General features: G+C 36.8%; 2 protein-coding genes and 1 pseudogene across 3 annotated transcripts in view; 2 read left to right on the plus strand and 1 right to left on the minus strand.

Moving 5' to 3' along the window:
* The window catches only part of LOC145292378 (DNA oxidative demethylase ALKBH2-like), a 130,885-nt gene that overhangs the window by 48,525 nt on the left and 56,563 nt on the right, over window positions 1–25,797 (plus strand). The gene's annotated exons all lie outside the window — the stretch shown is intronic.
* LOC145292343 (BICD family-like cargo adapter 1) overlaps window positions 1–25,797 on the minus strand; it is a 371,843-nt gene that overhangs the window by 8,033 nt on the left and 338,013 nt on the right. The window lies entirely within an intron of this gene.
* LOC145242888 (U2 spliceosomal RNA) lies at window positions 7,063–7,178 on the plus strand (annotated as a pseudogene).

Genomic DNA, 25,797 nt, shown 5'->3' on the forward strand with positions numbered 1-25,797 from the left:
CCAAAATGTGGAGGCTATTGTTCCTAATATAAATTCAGTAAAGGTGACCCTGGCAAAATTCTGGTTTGCATCCCTATGGGACTTTTAGGGCTAAAAAATATGCTTTTTTGGGGCTCTTTTTTCATATTACTAAAAAATTTGATATGTCTATATAGTGGTTTTTCATGGTGCTGCATTCAAATATACACTTCTTAAGGCGTGAAACTGCACTGTTTGTCCATTTTCACTGGGATTTTCCATTCCCAGGAGCTTAAAAGAGGGCACAAATGCCCAAAAATTGCAAAAAATGACACTTTTGCCCTGTACATTAGATTTTTTCTGAAACTTGGCGATGTGAAAATGTGAAGGCAACGTTGGCCCTCCACACTTCTCACATTCAGCATTTCTTCACTATTTTTTGTGGCGTCATCTCACGTGCAGCACCAGAGGGGGCCACGCATGCGCGGCTTGTTTAAGTTAAAAATGCACCCATTTTCAAATAATTTATAAATGAGATTTTATATATTTATTCTCAAATAATTTTTAATTTTTTTTAATCAATAAGTTTTACAACACTTACAAAAAAAATCAGTTCTTATTTAAAATTCGATTTAATAAAAAACAGAAAAATATTTATGATGTATGTACTCGTCATGGAATGAGGATGTCATATTTCAAAAATTATGTAAATTCATGATTTATAACAAAACAAAATGTTCTAATTATTTTGAATATAAACAATCTCGGTAGTCAAATTGAGTTGTCCCATAACCTTTGTAATAGTCATATTTATGAAAAGTCATGGTTGTCTGCACTTGAATTTTAACATATTCTTAAAAACATGGTGCCTGCAAGTTCTCCGGACTCATGTGTCATAAAATTTGATTTGTTATTAAAAAAACTTGGTCAATTTATGTGATTTTTGGAATATGACATCATCGTTTCAAGACAAATATGTATATTGAAAAGATTAGTCTGTATTTTCTGTATTTCTGCTTTTTTATTAAGTCGAATTCTAAATAAGAATGCAAAGTTGATTAATTAATCGGGTTTTGGTATTATTATCATTTAGAAACCCATTTTTAACTAAATTATTCAACAGATTTTTTTAATCAAGTAGACAAGGGAAACAAGAGAGACAGCTTTTCGTCAACACATCAACAGCCACATATCTTTGAAAACGGATTTGTTCATTTGTCAAAGTATTAAAAAAAATTCAGATTAAATTTTTTCTAATACCTCATACAATTTTGGCTTCTTTGACTCTTGAATTTTTCATTATTTAAATTCATCATGTGATAATTCAATTTAAACTAATACTTAAAAAATTATTTAAATATAATTTATTATCACCAAAGTAAATGTTTTAAAGAATAATTAAATAAACATTGAATTTTATTAAAAAGCACATGAAAAATATTTTTTTAAAACTGTCATTCACCATTTAGCTAGGGTTAGGAGAAAAGAGTAGTATCTATTACATTTCATCTTTTCTCTCTTTGGTCAGTGATAGAGAAATACTTCTAGATTGAGGTAATTTTAATCTTCATACCAATAATGAGTGCCTTATTTGGGAGAGATAGATTTTCCCTAAATAAAAACCAACCTTATGTCCAATTTGCTCCAGTCATCAGGCTAACAGTTTTTATTTATTTATTTTTTAATTAAAAATGTATTATTTTATAAATTTCTAAGATCGGTTTTAATATAGGGAAAATCCTGTTCTTCCCAAAATGGGATACTCTGGATTGGGACAAAAATTAAAATAGTCTCAGTCTGGAAGAATTTCTATGGGAACACAAACGTATTGACAAAACAACGCAAAAGAAGTTTTGTAAATAAAAACTATGCATTTAAGATGTGATTTTATTATGCATAAAAACTGCCTCAGTCTAAAAGGGTTTCTCCTTCACTGACAGAGGATAGGAAAGATCAGCATGTTAAATTCTGAATTCTAATGTCAGTTTTTAATGTTGGCAAAATACTGCCCATATTTTTTATTTCCCCACCTTTTTTCTTAAAATATAATTTTCCATATATCGATCTGCTGATAAAAAGAATCCAAGTTTTTTTTTTCTCATTTAAAAATTAAAATGCATACAAAAAAATAATATAACTCTTAAAATGTAAAATAATTATTCTTTTTTTGTTTATTAAAATGCTTTGTATTGAAAAAAAAACAAAAAAAAAACAGATAAATAAAAGCACTCTACATTAAAAAAAAAAAATCTTGCTGGCAAAAAAACAAATAAGCTATTTTTACAGAATGCCATTTGTGAAAGTCAAAAGGTCAACTGAAAGCAGTCTCGTTTCCCTTGTCAGCTCGAGTTTTTATACTTTAATTCGCCTGATTTTCTATAAGTTTGATTTAAAAAGATATATTTCTACATTAGTAACTTTGTATTAAAATGATTTCTTTGAATTTAAGTGGTTTTCATTCTAAAAATTATTTATTATTCAATTTTAATTTAATTATTGCTTGTTTATTCACTAAATTCATAATTTAATTTTTGCTGTATTTGATTGTCTCTTGCTTCAAACATACCTAATTTTACACACATAATTCTTGTTTTTAGTTTTTAATTTCTATTGAATAGTTCAGTTTCAGTGTGAATTGAATCTCATTCTTTTATTTTCTTTTTCTTAATGCAATTTGTGAAGTACATAGTAAAAATTCTTTAGTCTTTTAAATCCATGAAACGATAAAATGTTCATTTATAAAATGTTGTTTTGCAGAAGCACGCAACTTTTCTCTTTTGAATTAATTTTCATTTTTTCTTTTTTAAATGATTATTTAAAAAAAGAATTTTTCACCCCAAACAAGGCACATTGCCACTTTGATGTAGGGGGTACTATCAGGAACATAAGCTACAGGGGTACCATGTAGGAAGTTGGACAGCAAGATCTCGGTTCACATTACACTGGAATTTCTGCATGTCAGTACAGTTGGGGAAACAGGGACCCGGAAGCCTAGCAGTTCTAGGGAAGAAACTATTGGAGTAGAAAGCTCTCTTACATCTACAGATCTCTACTGTGGTGGGATTTAGCTGCTAGTCGGATTTGTCGGGGGTATTTACGTTAAGGAGGTACAAGTGCTTGTAGTTTGTCAGATCATTCACTGTTAAAATACTTGTAGAATAGAACAGGCAGAGGGATGCAACATTTCGTCGATGGGACAGAGACTGAAGCTTAGATGACAGTTCAGGACCTATCAAGTTAGCAACTCTCTTTTGAACCCTGTCTAGGAGCGAGAAACTAGTAGCAGATGCACCAGCCCAAATGTCACAATACTCCATACATGGGTGAATGGTGGCTTTATAGAGATACAAGACACTTTCAGGCGTTAGTAGTTTTCTAGCACAGCGGTTTTTGCAATGCTTTCAATGTAACTGTTCCAACTCATGTTCCCTGTGAACATTAGGCTGAGGAGTTTAAAAGAAGTACTATCAGGTAATGTGTCTTTGACCATTGCTATTGGTGTAGAAAAGGTTTCTTGTAATTATTGAAGGAAAGAAACTTAGTCTTGACAGCATTAAATGTGACTATCCATTTATGTCCCCATTCCATTCCCGATTGGAGGTCTTCCTTTAGTGTTTCTTCCATTTCCTTAGATATGTGTTCATTTGTTTTCCTGTCGTGCCTGTTATAGAGTGTGGTGTCATCAGCATATATACCTATTTCAGAGACAATTTTATCACGGAGGTCATTTATGAATATTAAAAATAATAAAGGTCTAAGGATAGACCCCCAAGGTACTCTTATATTTATATCATATTGTTTAGATGTATGACCATCGAGGACAACCTGAATTTTTCTGTTACTTTAGAAGGATTTAATTATGTTAAGTATTCGTCCAATGATACCGTATGATCTGATTTCATGAGAAGACCATCGTGCCATATCCTGTCAAAAACCTTAGATATATCTAGGGCTACTGCTGTCCCCTCCCCTGCTTTGTCCAGTGAATGGCATATACATTCAGAGATTACAGTTAGGATATCTGCTGTGGAACGGGCTTGCCTAAATCCATATTGTTGATCGGTCAGAAGTTTAGCATCTGTAAGGTGATGGACTAGAGCTTGGTTAATTATGGACTCAAATATTTTGGCAAAAAGTGGGAGGAGGCTAATGAGGCGGTAATATCCTGGGTCAGTTCTTTTGCCAGAATTCTTGAAAACTGGTACCACAGAAGCAGTTTTCCAGCAGTCAGGAAAGCAAGATTTGTTAAGGCATTTGTTATATAGTTTGGTGAGAACTGATGCTACTTCGGCAAAGCATTGCCTTTGGGCAATGGCAGCTGCACAAGTAGAAGTAAACCATTGGGGAGAGTGGGGCTTGCTATAGAATTTCCGCGTGCTTCAATTGTCATTTTGAACCATTCAGTGGTCTCATTTGTGCACTGTTCAGTGGGAAGAGAAAAGATATTTCCCCATGGGGCATCTCTGATGGCTTCTCAGTCAGCCCTTTTATAATATCTCTTTTCATTATATTTAATAAGTTCAGTTTCAGTATAATTCATGTTTCTTATTTTTCTCTTTTTCAATGCAATATTTTTAGTTTGCTAATGTTTTTGAAAAATGCTTTCATTTATTATCGACAGCCTCACTGTTCAACAGATCTTGCTTGCTAGGACCTCAGGCATGACATAATTTTTCAGTAAACAGGCCTGAATCTATAGTTACGTCGATTGTGACAAAACACACACTGAAAATCACAGTAAATCACTAGCTAGTTAAAATCAAATATTGTTTTGCTAGATTTAATACTATTTATGTTTAATGTAGCAAATCTATTTGAACGAATGCTTTGAGCATATTCTCAGCCTGCCAAACTAGCAGGATGTTCGATAAAACTTTTTAATCTCCTGAATATAGTAGGTACGTGCAAAATGAATGACCAATCCTAAAAATGTAAAAAAAACAAAAAAAACAACATTTTTACTCTTCTCTTCACTCACAAATTCACGAAAATTCAAGAAATAAATTTTCAGTATCTATTAACGATCACAGAATATAATGAACCTATTAATTTAAAAAAAAATCTTAGTGGAAATCTATTATTTTGTAAAAGGAAAAACGCCTTTACTAAAAGTTATATAATTTAAGTACTAAAAAAATGCATGAAGTTACTTTTTTTAATGAAAATAAGGCATAAAAACATTCTTATATACTACTGAAAAAGCCCCAAAAGTCTGTGTTAGTAAAATTAATATAACTTGAAGAAAAATTAATTTCTCAAACTAATAATATTATCCTCGTTTATTTAATAGTTTCACCAAAAACAATATATTTGCACAAAATATTTTATGTGATTTTAATGATAACAGTTTCCGGAAAAATTTTGGTACTTATGCAAAAAAAGGTACAAAGCTATTTTTTTAAATAGTATTTTCAAGTTAATTTCAAGTGTCATGGTATCTATTGTTTATCAAATAGTTAGGTGAAAGTACAGAATAGTTACAAAATACACGCTCCTACCTATGTTTAGAGCACAATTGAAGCATAATACTTGATTTTTGCATTTTAAACTTTAATGCAAGCCATTATATATAAAAAATAATTTTATAAAATCAATAGTAGGCTCTCTACAATGCAATGTACACTACAATGTATTGTGGACTAAATCACTGCAGAGAAAGATGTGAAGCTTCCTCTCGGTGCACTATGATGGGTCCCTAACTAGAGCATTAAAGCAGGCAATCAATCGATTTGCTTAACAAATCGGCGATTTCACCAATTTTGACGACAATAAACAATATGGGAGTGTGAAAAATTCGTTGATCGTCATTCTATCCTGGGCAACATTGAGCCTCCCTACTAGTATATATATATATATATATATATATATATATATATATATATCCATACACATGCACATTTTACTGTGCAATGTCACCACTGCAGTCAATAAACTCATATTTGTTGCATGTTGGTTTCTTGTCGAAAAACCTAATTTTTTGCACTATCCAAAAACTATGAGTTTATCAAAAAATTTGTTAAATAAATATATTTCTCATTCTGTGGAATTTCTATGGGTCCTGCTAAATAGAATTATTGCTATATAGAAATAAAGAGACTTGTTACTTTGCCATGTAATTTATATACATACTTGTGGTGTGTACAGATAGATGATCATGCTAAAAAAAGTTTCACTTTTCTCTAAATGCTCACAGAGATATTTAAAAATATCTGAGAAGTAGCCTGGGTGCCCGGCGTTGCCCGGGTGTTTAGAAATGTGTGTTCAGCAGAAAAAAAAAAGTGGTAGTAGGCAGGCAGGCTCGAACCCGTACTGCAAATTAGGAAAAGAACATGAAAAAAAAAGTGACATGATGTCTTAGTCAATCGAAAAGAGGGGATGACTTTCGAAAATATCGGCAAAAAAAGTGACTCCTCCTTGTTTTAGCCAATTTTTCGATATTTGTCATCCGAAGGGTCGAACTTCAAAACGATACCAATCTCGTGAAAATCCATCACCTCTGTTGAAAGTTTTAGGCAGACATACATACATTTTAAACAGGCAGGTGAGAGTTATATTATAGGTGATTGAATCAACATAGAGTGTGAAGGGATGAAAGAAATAGATAGCTGAGAATGAGAGATTTGTTTGTTTAATTATAAATTATGGCTAACAGAATTTTTTTAAAAACATAACTCAATCCCAGAACCAAGATGTATATTAGCATGTTATTTTGTGTTGTTAAAGTATATCAGAAATAAGCTGTTGACTCGGTGCACATATTTTTGCTAGTATCTATATCTATACTCCTATAAATTTGCTTTTGTTGTATTTTGATATTCATATTAAAAACCCTTTTTTCTATTTATTTAAAAAGAAAATACAACTTTGTTAGGTTGTGGAATTTCAATCTACAAAAGATTTAGCTAATTTGCATATTCTTTTAGACATTCATCATTATCATTATATTACGCTTATCATTACGGGAAATATGAAGTCGGTTCCAGGAAATATGAAGTCGGTTCCGGAAATGGCTGCATCCCTAAAAAAGGAAAGTGGAATTGTCACCCTGAAAAATCTTTTTTTAAAAATTGGTGTCGCTGTTGAGGCAAAGCTAATAAAAATAATTTGTCTTTCTTGGCCTTTTGGCTAAGATCAAAGTGTAGTACCTGTTCTTCAGGTGCTACATTTCAATTTCTTCTCTCTCAGTGGAAGAGAAATCCTTCACGACTAAGACAATTTTTTCTCCACGTTAAAAAACGACCCTGGTATCTAAATCTGTCTCGTGGGGAGGCATTGTGAATAGGTACTATGTTTAATGTAACAAAGTTTTAATATTAAAAAAGTAACTGGAAAAAGTTATTTCTGATTTAATTACAAAATGCCCTGGAAATGTCACTTCTGATTAATTAGAAAATGCCCTGGAAAATGTCCGTTCTGATTATTCTTTTTTGTTTACTTGCCTCCCCACAAGGGCGGAATTGGACATGAGGTCGGTTAAAAATTTAGGGGGGAAACCAGCTCCCCAAAAGCGGCACTCTGGTCAATAACAAAAATAAAAATTGTATCAGTAATGAAGGATTTCTCTTCCATTAACCAAGACCAAAAAAGGGGGGATTTAAGTCACTGGAATGCTGAAACTGATACTACACTCAGAAATTCCTGTTGAAGCAATGGTTGCCTAATCCCTAACGTGTTAATGTTTTTATATCCTACTTTCGAAAAGCTGCTGAAACAGTTTATGATTTAAACATTACTTTATTTCAACTATAATTTAAGCAGTGGCTTACGGGATATGAAATCAGTCCTGGAAATTACTCAAACCGTTTACGATTTAAACATTACTTTATTTCATGTATATTTTTAACAGTGGGGTGGGGGATATTAAATCAGTCCCGGAAATGGGTGAAACCATTTACGTTTTGAACATTACTTTATTTAATGTATATTTTTAACAGTAGGATGGGAGATAGAAGTTGGTCCCAGAAATGGCTGAAAATGTTTACAATTTATACATTACTTTATTTCATGTATATTTACAACAGTGGTGTGGGGATTATAAGTCAGTTTCAGAAATGGCTGAAACAGTTTACGATTAAAACATTACTTTATTTAATGTATGTTTTCAACAGTGGGGTGGCGGACATGAAGTCAGTCCCGGGATTGAATGAGATGTGCAAATATATACTATCAGATAGCGTCGCCCAGTATTGAATGAGATAGGTGGAAACATATAGTAGCAAAATACCCAGCATTGCCAGGGATCGAATGAGATAGGTGAACGATATATATTAGCAGAATATGCTGCGTCACCTGGGATTGTATAAGATAGGTAAAATATATATACTATGAGAATACCCAGAATTGATTGATTTGTTTGTAAGGAAATAATCAGCCCAGGCAATATATCAAAGTTATTATTTAAGTAAAGGGGAGCGACATAGTGAGTTAAAGTTATGAAAATTATTGTCGAAATTAGTAACATATCCAAGAATTATGAAAAATGATGGAATGTGAGTTACTTGATTGGTGTGTTTGTAATGATATAATAAGCCCAGACAATATATCAAATATATTGTATAAGTAGGAGGGAGAGGCATAATGCGGGTTTTTAATTATAAAAATCATTGTCGAAATTAGTAACATATCCAGGATTATGAACAAAGATAAAATGTGAGTTAATCAATTGTGTGTTTATAATAAAATAATCAGCCCAGGAAATATATCAAAGTAATTATGTTAGTAAGAGAGGGCGATAAGGATGGTTTAAATTATGAAAAATAATTGTCGAAATTAGTAACATATCCAAGAATTATGAAAAATGATATGTTATTTAATGTATTAGTGTGTTTGCAATGAAATAATAAGACCAGACAATATATCAAAGTTATTATTTTAGTAAGTGGGGCGATGATGTGGGTTAAAATGATGAAAAATGATTGTCAACATTAGTAACATATCCAAGAATTATGAAAAATGCCGAAATGTGAGTTAATTGATTGGTGTGTTTGAAATGAATAATCATTCCAGATAATATATCAAAGTTACTATTTTAGTAGTGGGGGGTTGATAATGTGGGTTAAAAATATTAAAAATAATTGTCGAAATGAGTAATATATCCAAGAATTAAGAAAAATGATGCCATGTGAGTTAATTGATAGTTGTGTTTTTTATGAAATAATCAGCCCAGACAATATATCAAAGTAATTTTTTAGTAAGAGAGCGACGAGGATGGTTTACATTATAAAAAATTATTGTCGAAATTAGTAACATATCCAAGAATTATGAAAAATGACGAAATGTGATTTAATTGATTGGTGTGTTTATAATAATAAAATAATCAGCCTAGACAATATATCAAAGTTATTATATAAGTAAAGGGGAAGGAGATAAGGAGGGCTTAAATTATGAAAAATTATTGTCGAAATTAGTAACATATCTGAGAATTACCAAAAAATGATGAAATATTAGTTACATGATTGGTGTGTTTGTAAGGAAATAATCAGCCTTGACAATATATCAAAGTTATTATTTAGTAAAGAGGGAAGGGCGAAAATGTGGGTTAAAATTATGAAAAATGATTGTCGAAATAAGTAACATATCCAAGAATTATGAAAAATGATTAAATGTGATTTCATGCATTAGTGTGTTTGTAATAAAATAAGCCCAGACAATATTTCAAAGTTATTATTTTATAAAGGAGGGGGCGATAATGTGAGTATAAATTATGAAAAATGATTGTCAAAATTAATAACATACCCAAGAATTATGAAAAATGATGAAATAGAGGTTAATTGATTAGTGTGTTTGTAATGTAATAATCAGCCCAGCAAATGTATCAAAGTTATTATTTTAGTAAGGTTGAGCGACAACATTGGTTTAAATTATAAAAACATATTGTCGAAATTAGTAACATCCAAGAATTACGAAAAATGATGAAATGTGAGTTGATTGATGTGTGTGTTTGTAATGAAATAATCAGCCTAGACAATATACCAAAGTTATTATTTTAGTAAGGTGTGCAATATGGTGAGTTTAAATGATGAAAAATTATTGTCGAAATTAGTACCATATTCAAGAATTATTAAAAATGATGAAATGTGAGTTAATTGATAGTTGTGTTTTTTTATAAAATAATCAGCCGATACAATATATAAAATTTAATATTTTAGTAAAAGGAGGGGCAATAATGTGGGTTGAAATTATGAGAAATTACTGTCGAACATAGTAACATATTCAATAATTATGAAAAATGATAAAATGTGAGTTAATTGACCGGTGTGTTTGTAATGAAATAATCGGCCCAGGAAATATATCAAAGTTATTATTTTAGTAAGGGGGCAGTACAGTTTTAATAAAAAATTAGAATAATATGATCGTGCCTTCATTCATGCTAAACAGAACGCTCACAGCATGCCTAGCAACAATATATTACATATGAAAAATGCTGCTGTGGAATTTCCACAGGTCCCGCTAGTTTTAATTAATTCCTTATTAGTTTTTTTCGGTTTTCTTATGAGATGATCATCTTTAGTTAACTATTATGTGTAATTATATTCATGCAAATATTCTACATATATATATACTAGCATGGGTGCCCGGCGTTGCCCGGGTGTTTGAAGGTGTGTGTTGAGCAAAAAAAAAAAAAAAATGGTAGTAGGAAGGCAGGCTTGAACCCATACTGCGAAGCAGGAAAAGAACGGGGAAAAACGTGACGTCTTTGCTGTTATGACTACCGCCAAACCGGAAGTAACGTAGGTTTAAATTAAGACTAGACAATCGAAAAGAGGGGATGACTTTCGAAAATATTGGTGATAAAAGCGACCCCTCACTGTAGAAAAATGCCCAGTTGAAGGTGAAGTGATGAATGTTTTTAGCCGATTTTTTGGTATTTGTCATCTGAAGGGTCAAGCTTCAAAACGATACTGATCTTGTGAAAATCCGTCGCCTCTGTCGAAAGTTTTAGGCAGACATTCAAGCATACATACATTTATATATTGGTAGTTCAAATTTTCGACCCAAACCGAATAAAAAGCTTGCTCTATCTCTGAATATCATTTATGTAAAATTTCAAATGTTTAGACCAAAAATTGTCTGAGTAATTTGGTAGAGACTGCAGAGGTCAAATTTGTAAAAACTTTGACCCCTTAACATTTATTGTTTTGGGCTCAAATCAAGTTATGCCCAAGGAACCTATATCTAAAATTTCAATTGTTTATACCCAAAATTGGCGGAGGAGTTTGGTAAAGTTCTCAAAGGTCAAATTGTTGAAGTTTGACCCCTTAACAGCCAAATTTCTGGCCGAAAACGGATTACAAAAATTCTCCCAAATCTCAATATCCTGTATATCAAATTGTTATGAGTTATTGTGTAGGGAAATGTACACAGACAGACAAACAGACACTTTCACATTTATAGATATATAGATTTATGTATGCATATATATATTTATTTAAAAAAAATTTTCCTACCAAACTCCTCTGTCAGTTTTTGGTCTATAGACATGAAACTTAATATATAGAGTATTCGAAATATGTGAAACTTTATATTTGTGTTTTAGCTGGGGAAAATCTGTGCAAAAGTGTGAAAATTATAAAAAATGGAATTTGCCAGGTGAAGGTCGAACGATGGCGTTATGAATATACATGCGTAACGTAATAGCTATTAGTTCAGTTTAGGGGGCAACAAAACCCGTCATCTCATGACGACGACCAGTTCTATGCATGCATCAAATGACGTCATGACCTGATTTAGTTTAAATAGTTGAAAAACTGACTAAATTTCATGTACGTCGTGTTAGCGCATTGGTTCATTATCTAAACGATTTGGGTTCGAATCGTGGTGTGAGATTTAAAAAAAAATTTTTTTTCGATTTTTTTAAATTTAAATATTGAAGCAGGGTTATTTAAGCCATTTTTCACATAACGTTCATTTTTCTGTTTTTTTTTTTTACTTCGCTTATTCTTATGTGTTCATTAACACCCCTGACCGACCACACACACCCAAAAACACCTGGGTACCCTCCGATTTTTTAAATTTTAATATCGAAACAGGCTTATTTAAGCCATTTTTCATGCGTTTTTTTTTTTGGTTTTAACGTTCGTTTTTCTGTTTTCTTTTTTGTTTTTTCAATTTTTACATTTAACATCGTTCGTTTGCCTTACGTTAGTTTTTTTTTCTCGATGTTTTGATTACCCCCCCCCCACTCCAGGTACCCCCGCTTCGTTTTTGTTTTCTTTTTTTACTTCGCTTATTCTTAGGTTTTCATTAACACTCCCACCCCCTCCAAACACTCGGGCAACGTTAAACAGGGTTTTTTAACGTTCGTTTTCCCGACCACACACACTGAAAAACACCCGGGCAACGCCGGGTACCCCTCGCTAGTATAATAATAAATACGAAATCTGCATTCATCAAAATATCATATTTAAACGTATTTTATGACCGGGCAATGCCAAGCGGCCTACTAGTATATAACGTAAAATGTTCAGTTTGCTAATGAACAGCTGATTGCGACAATCTTTTGATGACGTATGCTATTCTTCCTCCACAAGAGGAGGTAATGCTTGGGAGGATGGTCTTATGGCAACAGAACAGATGCACTATTCCCATTCTGCAAATTGAATATCGAAAGATAGTACATTAGTTTGAAATCTATAAATATAAAAGCGAAAATGTATGTATGTTTGTATGTGTGTTCGCTTTTTCTGTGTGTCTACAAAAGGTTTCTTTCAGAGAAGCGGTCGGTCGGTTCACAACTTTTTAAAACTTTTTATATCACATGTAAATCGTAATATCTCAGAGTTAACAATGGAGCACGCCTGTCTATTTAATTTACTCGATTTCGGGAAGATAAATATTCAACATTTGTCGCTCGCCGCATGTGGATTAGGCTTTTTTCTATAATAAAAGCGACACTAATTCTGGTGGTATTTTTCCGGTCGCGATCGCCGGAAATGTCCGAAAGCAATCAGCTTTGATCAATGTGGAAATATTTTCCATATATCAAACAATTGCTATTCAATTTGGATAAGGGGAGCTGATCCCCCCCCCCCAACATCTTGGGAAAATAAAAATAAAAAAAAAGCATTCCCGCAGTAAATGAAATACTATCCCGCAGTCAAACTTGACCTCATTAAGTCATTAAAACGTGCACCTGCCAAATCCAAGTAATTAAATAAATTCAAACGTGTTTCCGTTAGCATCTCGCGGTGGCCCAATGGTTAAAACTGTCGCACTCCTTTTTTTCACACTTTAATTTCCAACTTTGCCTCAACGGTTTGGGTTCGATCCTCATACTTACCTACCAAAACATTTTTTTTAATTTTAACCCCCCCCCCCCCCCGAGTTTTCACACGCACCTCCAAACACCTGGGCAACGCCGGGTACCCCTCGCTAGTAGTAAACTAAATTGAGCATTAAAGCATAGTACAATTAATAGAAATAATAGTATAGTTTCGACTTCAGACAGACAGATATCAAATCTCCATTAGTAATAGACAGGAAAGAATTTTAGGGAAACAAAGGTTGATTAGTACTCGTCTAGCTACAACAACTGCCAACAATTTCTCTTACTCTCTATCTGTGCCTAAAACTAAACGAAAGTTGCATGAGCAAAGTTTTTTTCCTAAAACTGTCCATCTGTGGAACACAATATGGTAGGGCTACTTCCTAACTGACTATAACAGTCGTTTTCAAGTATAATGGGAGCAAGTTCTTGTTGATCTGTCCTGTTAAATAATCAAATCCTACCCAAGTTCCACCATTACTGATCATCACAGTGTTGTCTCACAGTCATACTAGTGATACTCATTAACCTTTTTTCTTTTTTTTTTTGAACTCATTTTCACCTCAAACAAGGCAAATACTTGAAACATAATAGTCTACTATTTGGGATTGTGTCTAAGAGTGAATTATGGGGAGTAGAACAGCAAGATTTGTGTTGATATTACATTTAAACTTTTGCGAGTTAGTATAGTTAGGGAAGCAGGAAACAGGGAGGGAAGTTCAAAGTCTAAGCGTTCAAAGGAAGAAAGAATAGAATGCTTTCTGACATCTAGGGATCTTAACAGTGAAAGGGTGGAATTTTGCTGCTTGTCATATTAGTGTACCTCGAAGGTAATATTCATCAGTGCACAATCAATTAAAGTACTTGTAAAACAGGCACAGGTTTGCAACATTGCAACTATGGGACAGAAGTTGGAGCTTGGCCGACAGTGTGGGACCTGTTAGATTTGAGGCGTTTTTTGGGATCCTGTCCAAGAACGAGAGACTAGTAGTAGATGCACCAACCCAGATGTGACTGTGATATGTGATCTTATGTGATGATTAAATTGCACTATGACATTTTGATTCACAAAATAAGACTATTCTTTGTGATAACATTGCAGAGAATATGCAGGTGCTATTCCAAGTATTAAGCGTGCCACTTTGCTGCTATAAAAGCCAAGTTGGTAATCAATCCGTTAGCATCACAACAGATGAAACCACTTTCGTTACCATCATCATCAGTTTAAAGACTGTTTTATATACTGACGTCTGTTTGATGGTTGTCGTGACTACTGCATTCAGAATGTAACTGCAAGCATTTTGTGTGTGGGGTGGGGTGGGGTGGGGGTGTCATTTCTCATTTAACCTAACCTTTTTAAAGCATCAACAGCAGATGATGAGAACTCTTCATTAATAATGCTCCCCCACCCCCAAATGAAATACTTTTTTCAGAGATTTTGGAATTGGAACCAGTAATTGTATCGGAATTAGGAACAATATTGGAATCATCCCATCACTAGTTCACACAAAATCTAAACATTCAGAAGAACTTGGCAGGCATATATTTTTCTTTTTGGTTAAAAAAAAAATGAAAACCAAGAATGAAAAATATCTGGTTATTAATAATCAATCAATCAATTTTATTGACAAAAATAGCAAAGTGCAGCAAGCCATGTAAAAAGGCACTTAGGAGATACTGTATCTATATATTGTCTATATGGTTGTCCAAGACGACTTTAAACCTGGATATGGTAGGTATCATCATGACCTGCTCTAGCAGACTTTGTTAGGGAGCAAAAACTTGAACAGAGAATGTTGCCTTTATTCTATTGAGACTTATGTGCGGAAGCTTCTATGTCATGCACAGCAAATTTCCTGATGGTATTATTGCCAGTGATTAGTAAAGGACGCATGTCACCCCACGTCTTTTAACAGAGATTACATCTGCGAAAACATTGTGAAAATAATACTCAAGATGAAAACAGTCGTTCAAAGAATCCAAATAGTAAGTGTTCTGTATATGTTTATATATTTGCATGCATAGCATTCAATTTGAAACGTTGAAGAACTCACATACAGATTTTTATGCAGTCTAAAAGTATCATAAGATCTTAAGACACCAGATTTTTATCTGTGAAGCTATCTCGAAGATAACATCTATTAAAACATTCCTCAACAGAAGAGGACTATCATAACCAAAATTAGAGCAGTGCCAAGAGAAGAGTATATCAGACAATTTTGCACGCCACATTCAAATTTACTTATTATTGAATGTTAATAAAACAAAGACTGTTGGACATCCATTACTGCAACCTGGTGGACAAGTCAGGCATAGGCTGATGTTGATTTGTACCAAATATGATTGGATTGTAGGATATGGGAGATCAGTAACGTGATTATTTGGGTTGCTTATGTAACCATGATTGAAAAACCAAATGATTTTCTCAAAATAAAGAACCAAATATATAAGGGGGGGGGGGGAGTGTCAATTAAAAAAAAATGTTGGACCTACTTGGTAACTGTTACTAACTAAGCCCTATCATGTGCATTTTCCTTCTTTATTGGGCCTGTCCTTCATCATTGACTCACCTTAGTTGAAACAGGTATATACTACCAATATACTTTCATTAGAAGTTCCCCAACCTCTGGCACTCTTGTAGCTCTTCAATACGCAATACTTTGTGCTTTATGATTTAACAAGGTTATTTCACCTCAACACAATTGACCTTCAGCCTCTTAGCAGATGAAGCATTTTTCCTCTATTCTTTTACACCCTCAAACAAGGCATAGTACCACTTGGAACATAAGGGGCTGCTATTTTGGATCATGTCTAACAGGAGACTGTGGGGAGTTAAGCAGCAAGATGTCTATTCACATTACATTTAAACTTATGCAGGTTAGTACAGTCAGGGAAGCAGGAAAAGGGAGGGAATTCCAAAGTTTAGCCGTCTGAGGGAAGAAACTATTAGAGTAGAAGGCTTTCCAACATTTAGAGACCTCAACAGCGAAGAGGTGAGATTTTGCTGCTTATCGAGTTAAATAAAAATATGTACCTCAAGTGTGGTGATGGGACAGAGGTTGCAGCTTGGCTTGACAGTATGGTTTTGTGAAGATATAGGATGCTCTCTTGTTAGTAATTTTCTAGCACCATAGAGGGAACTCATCATCTTTGCAGCAACCTTGGCAATGTTTGTCTCAAGTTCAGTTGGGATTAAACATATAGGTGTTCAGGCTTGATGCAATTGATTGGATCAGCCATCTCCTATAATCTCTCTAGCACAAGTAAGTCGAGTATTACAAGTCATGTGACCATTTAAATACAGACTGCTTAATTATTAGGACCCTGCCCTTAGGTATCACAGTTACTATTCATTGCCAAATAGTGCCCTTAATAATGGGCAACGACATACTCCCCTGTGGAGTTGCAGTCAGGATATTCTAAATAGTCCATGCCAACAAAGTGCTTAAAAAACAGTATAGCTTATAACATACAGCATAGCTTTAAAATGTTTCTCCAATGAGAAATACAAACAAGAAAGCAATCATGAAAACAGATTAGAAGTTTTAAATAAATTATTTATTGTCCATAATCATTTTTTTCATTTTCAAAATTATATTTTTGAAGCAGCAAAAATCAAATTCACAAAATGTGAGAATATTTTTTTATGCTGCTAATCTCATGTTGGGTATACAAACATAATTGATATTAATAGTATTAGTACTAAATATAACAGTGACCCATTGGGTCACAACCACTACTAATTTTTATTGGTTCCCCGACAAAAGGAGGGTGGACCTGTAAATTCAGCCTTGTCCGTTCGTCTGTCCACACTTTTCTCATTAACTATGCCTTGAAATTTTGCACAAACATTAAACATGATATGAGTAAAGAAGTAACAGAACGGCTTTTCCGGGGAAAACTCTGGTTTCTGTGTATGTCTATTTAGCAGTTTTGCATGGTGCTGAACTCGCATTTAAATCTGTTAAGGCCTTGGGGACTTTTGGGGCTAAATGGGCGGCGGGGGGGGGGAAATGATGGACTTAGTCATTTCTTTGGTGCAGAACTCAAATTTACACATGTTAAGGCCTAAAACTGCACCGTTTGTTCATTTTCATCAGGATCTGACATCCCCTGGGGACTTTTGGGGCTAAATCGGGGGGGGGATGCTGAACTTAGTCATTTTTTTATGCCTCAGTCACTGTGCACTCACGGGGGATCAGGCATGCTTCTTTTTTTACTTTGATTCCATTAAAAAATTCATAAACTGCGACATATCTTCTAAAGCATTCTTCTTGCACAACTAAAAAGAAGTCTCTTTACTTCTATATTATTATTATTATTATAAAAGTATTATTATTCATTGTTCTTATACAGAAATAAAGAAACTTGTTATTTTTGCTATCTAATTTACATACGTATTTGTGATGTATACAAACACAAGTAAGTAATTTAGATGATAAAAAAGAGAGACTCACTCTTTCTCTAAATGGTCACAAAGAGATTAAGAAATATTAGTAAGTTGTTGAATCAACACAGATTAAGAAGGGATGAGAGAATTACATAGATAATTAAGAGAAAGATGGGAGACGTGTTCAGTTAATTATAAATTATGATTAATTAAAACAGATTTTTTTTTTTCAAATGTAACTCAGTCCCTGAAATAAAGAATATTTTAGCATGTATTTTGTGTTATTAAAATATATATGAAAAACACATTTAAATTCAAATAAAAATCTTGTTTTTAGTCGCGTGCAAATGACTCTATAAGCCGATCTGTCGGTCGGTCTGTCGGTAACACTTTTGTGCTTAGCCTTTTTGGTTAAGATCAAAGGTCTGTTCTTAATAGATGCTGTTCTTAGCTTTTTAAGCTTTTCTTTGCCTTTTGGCTAGCAAAAGTGTAGTATCTGTTCTCCTAGCTACCTCATTTTTGATTTTTTACAAGAGGTCCGCCACTTGACCACACCAGTCAAGTTTAAGGCTTTCACTTTGGTCATTTTGTGACTTTACTAACCTTTGTTAGTGGGACCGACCCCCTCTTTAGAGAGTCTGGACCCTTTTCACTCCCCCAGGACAGACGCTGTGGTAGTTTGGATCTGAAAACCGATCCCTTTTTAGGAGTTTGCTGTTTTCGGGACCGACAACACTTTCTTTGGTAGACGCGACCTGGTCGGGTTAGCTTTAGTTTGTTGGGTACTTCATTTCTTCCTCTCCTCTGAGGTTGAAATGGTCTATTCTCTCCTCTTTTAATTGCCTGAGCAGCACTCTGATCTGCCAGGCCCAATCTTTGTCTTGTTTCGCTGCTCTCCCAGTGGATTGAACAGACCGGGCTCTCTTTTTCACTTCCTTGGGGTTGCTTGTGGGCAGAGTGACATGGGTAGGGCAGGTGTTTCGTTTCTGCTCCCCTCTCTGGGCAGAGATGTCTATCCCTTCTCTCTCTTAATTGCGACACGGCACTCTGACCCGTTAGCACCAACTGCATCTTCCTTCGCTGCTCTTCCCCCTTGCGAGGGATCTGAGCTGACTAATCCGACATTCCTGTGAGGGAAGGTCAATCAACTTTCTCTCTTTTGACCCCCCCCCATTTCCCTGCATTTTCTTTTCTCCCCCGCGACACTTTGGTCCGCGTTAGCGGCCGGTGCAGTTTTTTCCGCACGATGCTGGGGAAAAGGCGTATACCACCTCAGATGCGCCACATCGCCCTACTTGAGTACTCCCTATCGGAGGGAGCACCTCCCACGAAGGATGAAGAGGAGGAGAAGGCCAGGTTAGGGCCGCAGCCCGCAGCGACCCAGGCAGTGCCAACACTAGGAGGCAACCAACCCAGCCCCCTGCTCCCCACGAGGGCCACTCCTCAGACCAGGGAGTCAAAGAAGCGGCTGACGAGGGAACGAGGCTCAAACTCGGTGGTACACACCCAGCGACACCAGTTCCACCTCAATCCTCGTTGGTCGAAGCAAACACTCCCGCTCAGCCTCCCCAGGAAGACCAAGACGAAACGGAGGACACTGGAAAAATGGCTGACGAGGGAACAATGCACCCAGCAGGTGGTACACATCCAGCGACACCTGTTCCACCTCAATCTTCATCGGCCGGAGAAGACCACACCACTTCTGCTCCCTAAGAGGACAACCTCTCGGCAGAAGAGCAAAGAGAAGCTGGAGATGAGGAGACCAAAAACGACACTGATGAACCACAGCCTGTGGCACCACCAGTCTCCCAATCCCTTTCCGGTCACCCAACACCAGCTCCCCAAGAGGACAACTCTCCGACACCAGAAATGGAAGAAAATGAGGATGGTGTTGCCTGCAGAACCAGAGCTCTGTTCAGAGACACCCTAGCATCGCTCAAGATTCTCGGGGGGGGGGGGAATACAGGGCACCTTCACCGCCCGAAGCCTCCCTAAACACGCCAACTCCACCCAAAGTCCCAAAAGGCAACCCTCCGACAACTAAGCCTGCGGAGAAGAAGCCCACTACACAATCTCCGGGCAAAACCAAGGGAGGGGGCCAGAGATTAGGCCAGAACCAGTACACGACACCCCAGGAGGACTGGCCAAGCCTTACCCCAAACAAGGCAACTATATAGCAGCAGCAGCTGCAACAGCAGAAAAAGAAAGAAACAGCAGCTACCCCTCGTCCCGGTCCGTCCAATGCCAAACAGGATGGAACAGCGACATGGGACCCACAGAACCAGGAGCAGAGGACACCAGAAGAGTACAGAGAGTTCTTCAACTCAACCTACAAGAATGTCACAGATGGGATAAACATTCAACCCCTTCCGGGACAAATTGAAGAGCTGGAGAAGAGAGTTCTCTCTCTGGTCACCTCCGACCTTAAGACCAGGAGCTTAACAGGTATCGACAAAGACACCATGGTGGAACTCCTCATCGGGCTGAACATACCGGTCAGCTACGTATGCAGGAGAAGTTTCGCCATGTGGGACATCCTGCTCCCCAGTCAAGAAGAGGCAAAAAGACTGGCAGAGACCGACCACAGAACCAGAAATATTCGGCTCCAGCTGGTATATTTGAACAAAAGAATTGCTTTGGTCTCAGTCTTAAATGTCCCATGCTACATGATTGGAAGGGAGCACGGTGCCATAATGAGCCAGTACGGTGACGTAGAAGCTGTCGTCTCATCCCACGGTCAACGCAACGTGATGACTGGGGATTACAAAGTCCGAATGGTCCTGGACAAGGTCGAATTTGACACCCTTCTGGCCATGCTCAAGTTTGGGGACTGGACCATGACACTGATTGTGCAGGGAAGAAGGCTGCACTGCTGGCACTGTCAGCACATGGGACACATGGCAAAGGACTGTCCGGAAAAGCCCCCAACAAAGCACTGGCCAAAACTCCAGCAGAAGCCCAAGCTCCAACACAAATCACAGCCCCAGCCGCAGCAAACGCCGGTCCAGTAGCAGAAGCAGGTTGGGTGACGGTCACTAGGAAAGACAGAGCCAACAAAAACCTGCCCAAGCCAATAGTGACCAAAACCCAACCCAACATCACACCGATGGACACGCAGGCATCCTATTCCTCAACAAAAGGAAGCTACAAGATTCCGAGGAAGAGATCGTGTCGGACGGAGTAGAGGCAACCACAGACACAGAAGAAGCAGCCACAGCAACAGTCAACAAAAAGACGAACAAGAGGAGGAAGAGCAAAAAGACTAAAGGAGACACCCCCACCCACAAAGACAATAGTAAAATAACCAAGGCTGAACTCCCCACACCCCCAATCACCCAGTGGAACCGGCCCCCTCCTGCCCAAGCTCCCTCAGAACAGTTTCACGTAACCCATCCCCGGATAGGGTAGACACCAACCCCCAAAAACCTACACCCCCAACACCTGTCACTCCTACCCCCACCCCCGACCAAGGAAAAACCTACACCACCAGTCTGCACGGAGCGGATGAAAAAACTCCCTTTCCTACCAGGGGAAAGGATTTGCGAACTGGACCCTCTGCAACCAATACCTGACCTCAAAGGCCAGCAGAAGGTCCGATACAACAAATTGAGGAACTTTGTATATGCTGGTGGCGACAACGTCGCCGACCCAACCAAATTCAAGAACGTTCCCTTGTTGACCACTTTCATTAGGGTCAACAAGGATGCTAGGACTGAAGCTCTCTGGGCTATGATAGATGCAACAAAGGATGCTATCCCAGGCCAGCAGCTGGTGGATAGGGAGCATCCCTCACTGAACAATATCATTTACAAATGTGAGGGAAGAATCCCTGTTTATGCTCACCCCTCCTTTTACAGGGCACTCAAACTCACTTTCCTCCTGGACATGGGAGGTGTGGCCGGACTTACTCACTGGAAGCCTTGGACAGGCCTGCCACATCCTCACCCTCGAGAATTTCAGGCCCGTGTATGACACTGAATAAGGTAGGTGACCATGGCTTTAAACTTGGCTACTTATAATGTGAGGGGCTTCAGATGTCGAAGCAAGGCCGCACGCGTGCTGAGAAATCTGGTGTCCCTCGAGGTAGATATTGCCGCTATATAGGAGACCCACTTTATTTGTGACGAGGATTGTTAAGTGCTAGTGAGCGACTACGATGTTTACTCAGCATATGGCAATACCTATAGTCGTGGAATCTTCTTGCTAGTAAATCGCACCCTATCAGCGTCGGTGAATGTTGTTCACGCAGACGAGGACGGGCGGGCGACTGTCGTTGATGTTGCCATTAATAGCAGTGTGTTTCGAATAGTCGCAGTTTATGCGCCTAATTCCGCTGTGGAGAGGGCTTCTTTCTTTCGGTGGGTGGAGGGCTTTATAGATGATCCAGAGGGTAGTCTTAATGGGTGATTGGAATGCCATCCTTGATCCCATGATAGATAAGAGCGGGGGAACTAGCGAGTCGGTGTGGTGTGTCAGCAGTCTGTCTGACCTTATGGCCTCGTGCGACCTCGTCGACAGATTTCGCCTGGATCACCCAGGGCAGGAGATGTGGACATGGCATCCTAATGCGCCTTCCCATCCAAGTACTTACTTGGATGAGATGTTAGTTAGAAAAGGCGATGTAGATTTCCTATCTTGCCCCAGGTTCCACTTTTTAGGACACTCGGACCATAAACTAGTTATGGCCCGTCTGAACTTGAGCTCTAAGTCTAAACTGGCCGGATACTGGAAGTTCAACAACACCTTGTTGGAGCTGGAGGACTACCGGTTGAAGGTTACAGAGATAATCCAACGGGCATTAGTGGGGGCGATTACCGGGAGTAAGTGGTGGGTTAGTCTCAAGGCTAAGATTAGACGCTTCTCGGTCCAGTACAGCCAACGCCTCGCGCTAGATAAGGCAAAGGCCAAGAAGTGTATAGAGAATAGGCTGACCCAGGCGGTGAACGGGGGGGCATAGAGATAGCATTAGCTAAACAAGACCTCAGCCGCTTGGCTAGCGAGTAGTATGAGGGCCAGATAGTTAGGGCTAGGCTAATGAAAGTCTCGAATGAGGCTGTTAATGTAGACACTGTTGAGCGTAAGGCTGCTCTAAGGCGCGGCTCGGACTGGTACATTCGAAAAGTAAACGACCTGGAAGGGCACGCCCTCGTGTCGACGTGGGAGATTTGCGAGGGGTTTCGAAGGCATTTATTGGAGCGCTTCACCCAACTACTCAGACTCAGGGTCGAAGAGTTTGGCAGCTATTTGGCCAACTCGCCCCACCTCAGGTTTTCATTAGTTAGTTTAGAGTCCACAGAGTGAATGAGGTATTGTGGTAAATATTGCCAGTCAAGAGTAAAGTCGCCAAAGACTCCAATTTTTACTTTAGTTACAAAGACCTTGCAACACTCCTCTCCCCAGATCTTATAGGGCCTTGTGCCTAAATTTGTTTTGTCTTTTGGAGATTTTACTTTTTAAAATTTTTTAAATTTTATATTGAAATTTTTTTAATTATAATTTTTTCTTTAAACGGAATAAATTAAATATGAAAATCAAAGTGTAGTATCTGCTGGAACAGATACTGCAAGCCAAGACCATATGTGGGGGCAATCCCTCATATAAGACCTTGGTCAATGTAGGGGCAACCCTTCATACCAATTGTCACTATCCAGCTCCCCTACTCCCCGGGGAGTTGGTCCCCATTTCCCCTTCACTCCTCATATTAAAAATCGGCCTTGTGCCTAATTTGCTCGGTGGGGGAGCAAATAAATACCCTTTTCTTGGCTTTTTGGCCAAAATCAAAGTGTAGTATCTGTTCTTACTACATGCTGTACTTATGTTTGTAACTTTGTGATATAAAGTGGGGGATCACTTTTCTGTATTAATTTAATGTAAAATAATCACCCACTTTACAACCAGTCAGTCTCAAAGCCATTCAAGTCATTCTACAGATCATTCAAGTTGTTTTTGAAGGATTCCAGTTATTTTTTAAGCATTCAAGTCATTCTTAAGGTCATTCAATTCATCCTTAGGTTCATTAAAGTCATTCTAAGTCATTTACTTTTTATTCATTTAAGTCATTTCAGCCCATTTTTCGGTCATTTTATTTTATCTTTAAGAATTTCATGTCAATCCTACATTCACGCATTCATACATTACACGCGAGCACGCGACTAATGGCTATCGGGCTTGTTGTTATCAAAATGTGCCGGTTTGACGAAGTTGATTTGACTTTATTCTGATTACACCGACATGCATTAACAATACATCTGAAGAATTGATCAGTAGAAACAGCAACTGAGAAAAACAGTTAGCCCGAAAGACACTACGTCACACTTGATATGTCATCATAGAAAACACAAAGAACTATTTCATTTGATAAACTATTTAGATTTCAAATTAAGTCCTATAAATACCAATTATTTGCAACATATCTTTCTATCTTTATTTTATTCTTTCCTATATATCATATATAAAGTGTTTGGTGCTTGTCCAGAATTCTTCCGATGTTAAAAAACAAGAGTAAAGAAAAATCTGTATGATGTATATAACTATGACGGACAGAAATTATCGTACATCAAAAATCACATGAATTGATCAAGTACGAGGGTCGTATCAAAAGTAAGGCCTCCTATTATTTAACTGAAAAACTAAAATGTTGAAGAGCTACAAAGACGAGAGTGGTACCATTAAAACAAGCAACCTTTTGTGCTCCAGAATTCATTTTTCTACAGTCACCACCATTCTCAATGCACTTTTGCCAGAATGCCTTGATCGTAAAAGTCCTTTATCACTCACACCTTTGTTGCCACTCTTAAATTAATGAACCCATCTCCGTACTGTATTGACATCAACTGCATTGGCTTCATAACGTTCAACAGGTGCTGGTGAATATTTATTGGTTCAATTTTGTCAGTATAGAGGAATTCAATGACGCATCTCTGCTTCTGACGCATGTTCATGACAGAGGTTGCTTTCTTAGAGTCTCACACCGTCAATATCTGCAACAGAAATGAAACTTTACAGTCATAAATGCATAAGTTCAATCATTATAACAATGCAATTTGCAATTCCTTCTGATCCATTCAGGTGGAATAAAAAATAGGCGGTATTAATTTTGGAATATCCCTCATAATTTTATTTTTATGAATAAAATCATTTTAAGCTATTTTGAGTTTTTCCAGTGCCCCCCCCACCCCGTTAAGAATGGCTTTCTAATATCTCGATTTGAAGTTATGTCTTGTTCCTTCAGAATATTTTCAAGAGGGGCACCACAAGATTGTCGCTCATAGTTTCGCCATAAAATTTGATTTTTTTTAATTTAAAAATAAAACTATTTGATCAATTTATGTGATTTCTGGTGTGTAATATGTACACCATACAAATTTTTCTTCATTTTTGCTTTTTCATTGCTGAACATTGCAAAAAAAGAAAAAACAGTCAAGGCATATGGGCTGAAACTGCAAAGTGGTTTCTTCTGATGATAGTGTAATGCTAGAGCCGATAGTGGAGCTATCAATTGCAAGGCATAAAAAGATTTTGTCATTTAAATCTTGGCAACATAGTAGTTCTGAAGTGGATACTTGCTATTTTACTTTTGTTTTCGCTTTTGTAGTTGGAAGTGATGTCTGAAATGCTGGTGGAAGGAGTTAAAGACGTTTTTTTAGTTGTGATTTCAGATTGTGTGAACAGTGTTATCTTTCTTTTTTTTTAACTTCAACATTTGGTGAGCTTGCAAGGTTTGAAGAGATGACTCTTGTCACTATTTCTGTCATGTGGCTGACATAAGGACAGTTTTTTTCGTTTACCCTGTTTGAGAAGACAAGTTTTATGTCTTAACTTAGAACCAGCCAAAAATTCTTGTTGTATAAGATTAATTTTAAAAGAGAAATCTTAGATAAGATATGATGTCATATCTTTGAGCAATGTGGTTTTGGCTCCATTAAAATATGATTCCACAATATTTGATGAACTGAAAGTGCATAGAAAGTGCATAAAAAGTGCAGCACAAGTGTACTTTAGTTAACTGGAAGTATTTTTTTGTTTTTATTGTTGAAAGACTTATACTAGGGAAAAGAGAAGGCAATTTAAAATTTAATGATTTTTAGACTTTTAAGACTTATTTTATTTTATTAAAGAAATCTACCTTTTTGAAAAAAAAAGATAATTTAACCTTTTTAAATAAAGTTTTTGAAAAAAACAAACA

Source organism: Euprymna scolopes, chromosome 2 (assembly GCF_053919585.1).
Source record: "Euprymna scolopes isolate OS-2025 chromosome 2, ASM5391958v1, whole genome shotgun sequence".
NCBI lineage: Eukaryota > Metazoa > Mollusca > Cephalopoda > Sepiida > Sepiolidae > Euprymna > Euprymna scolopes.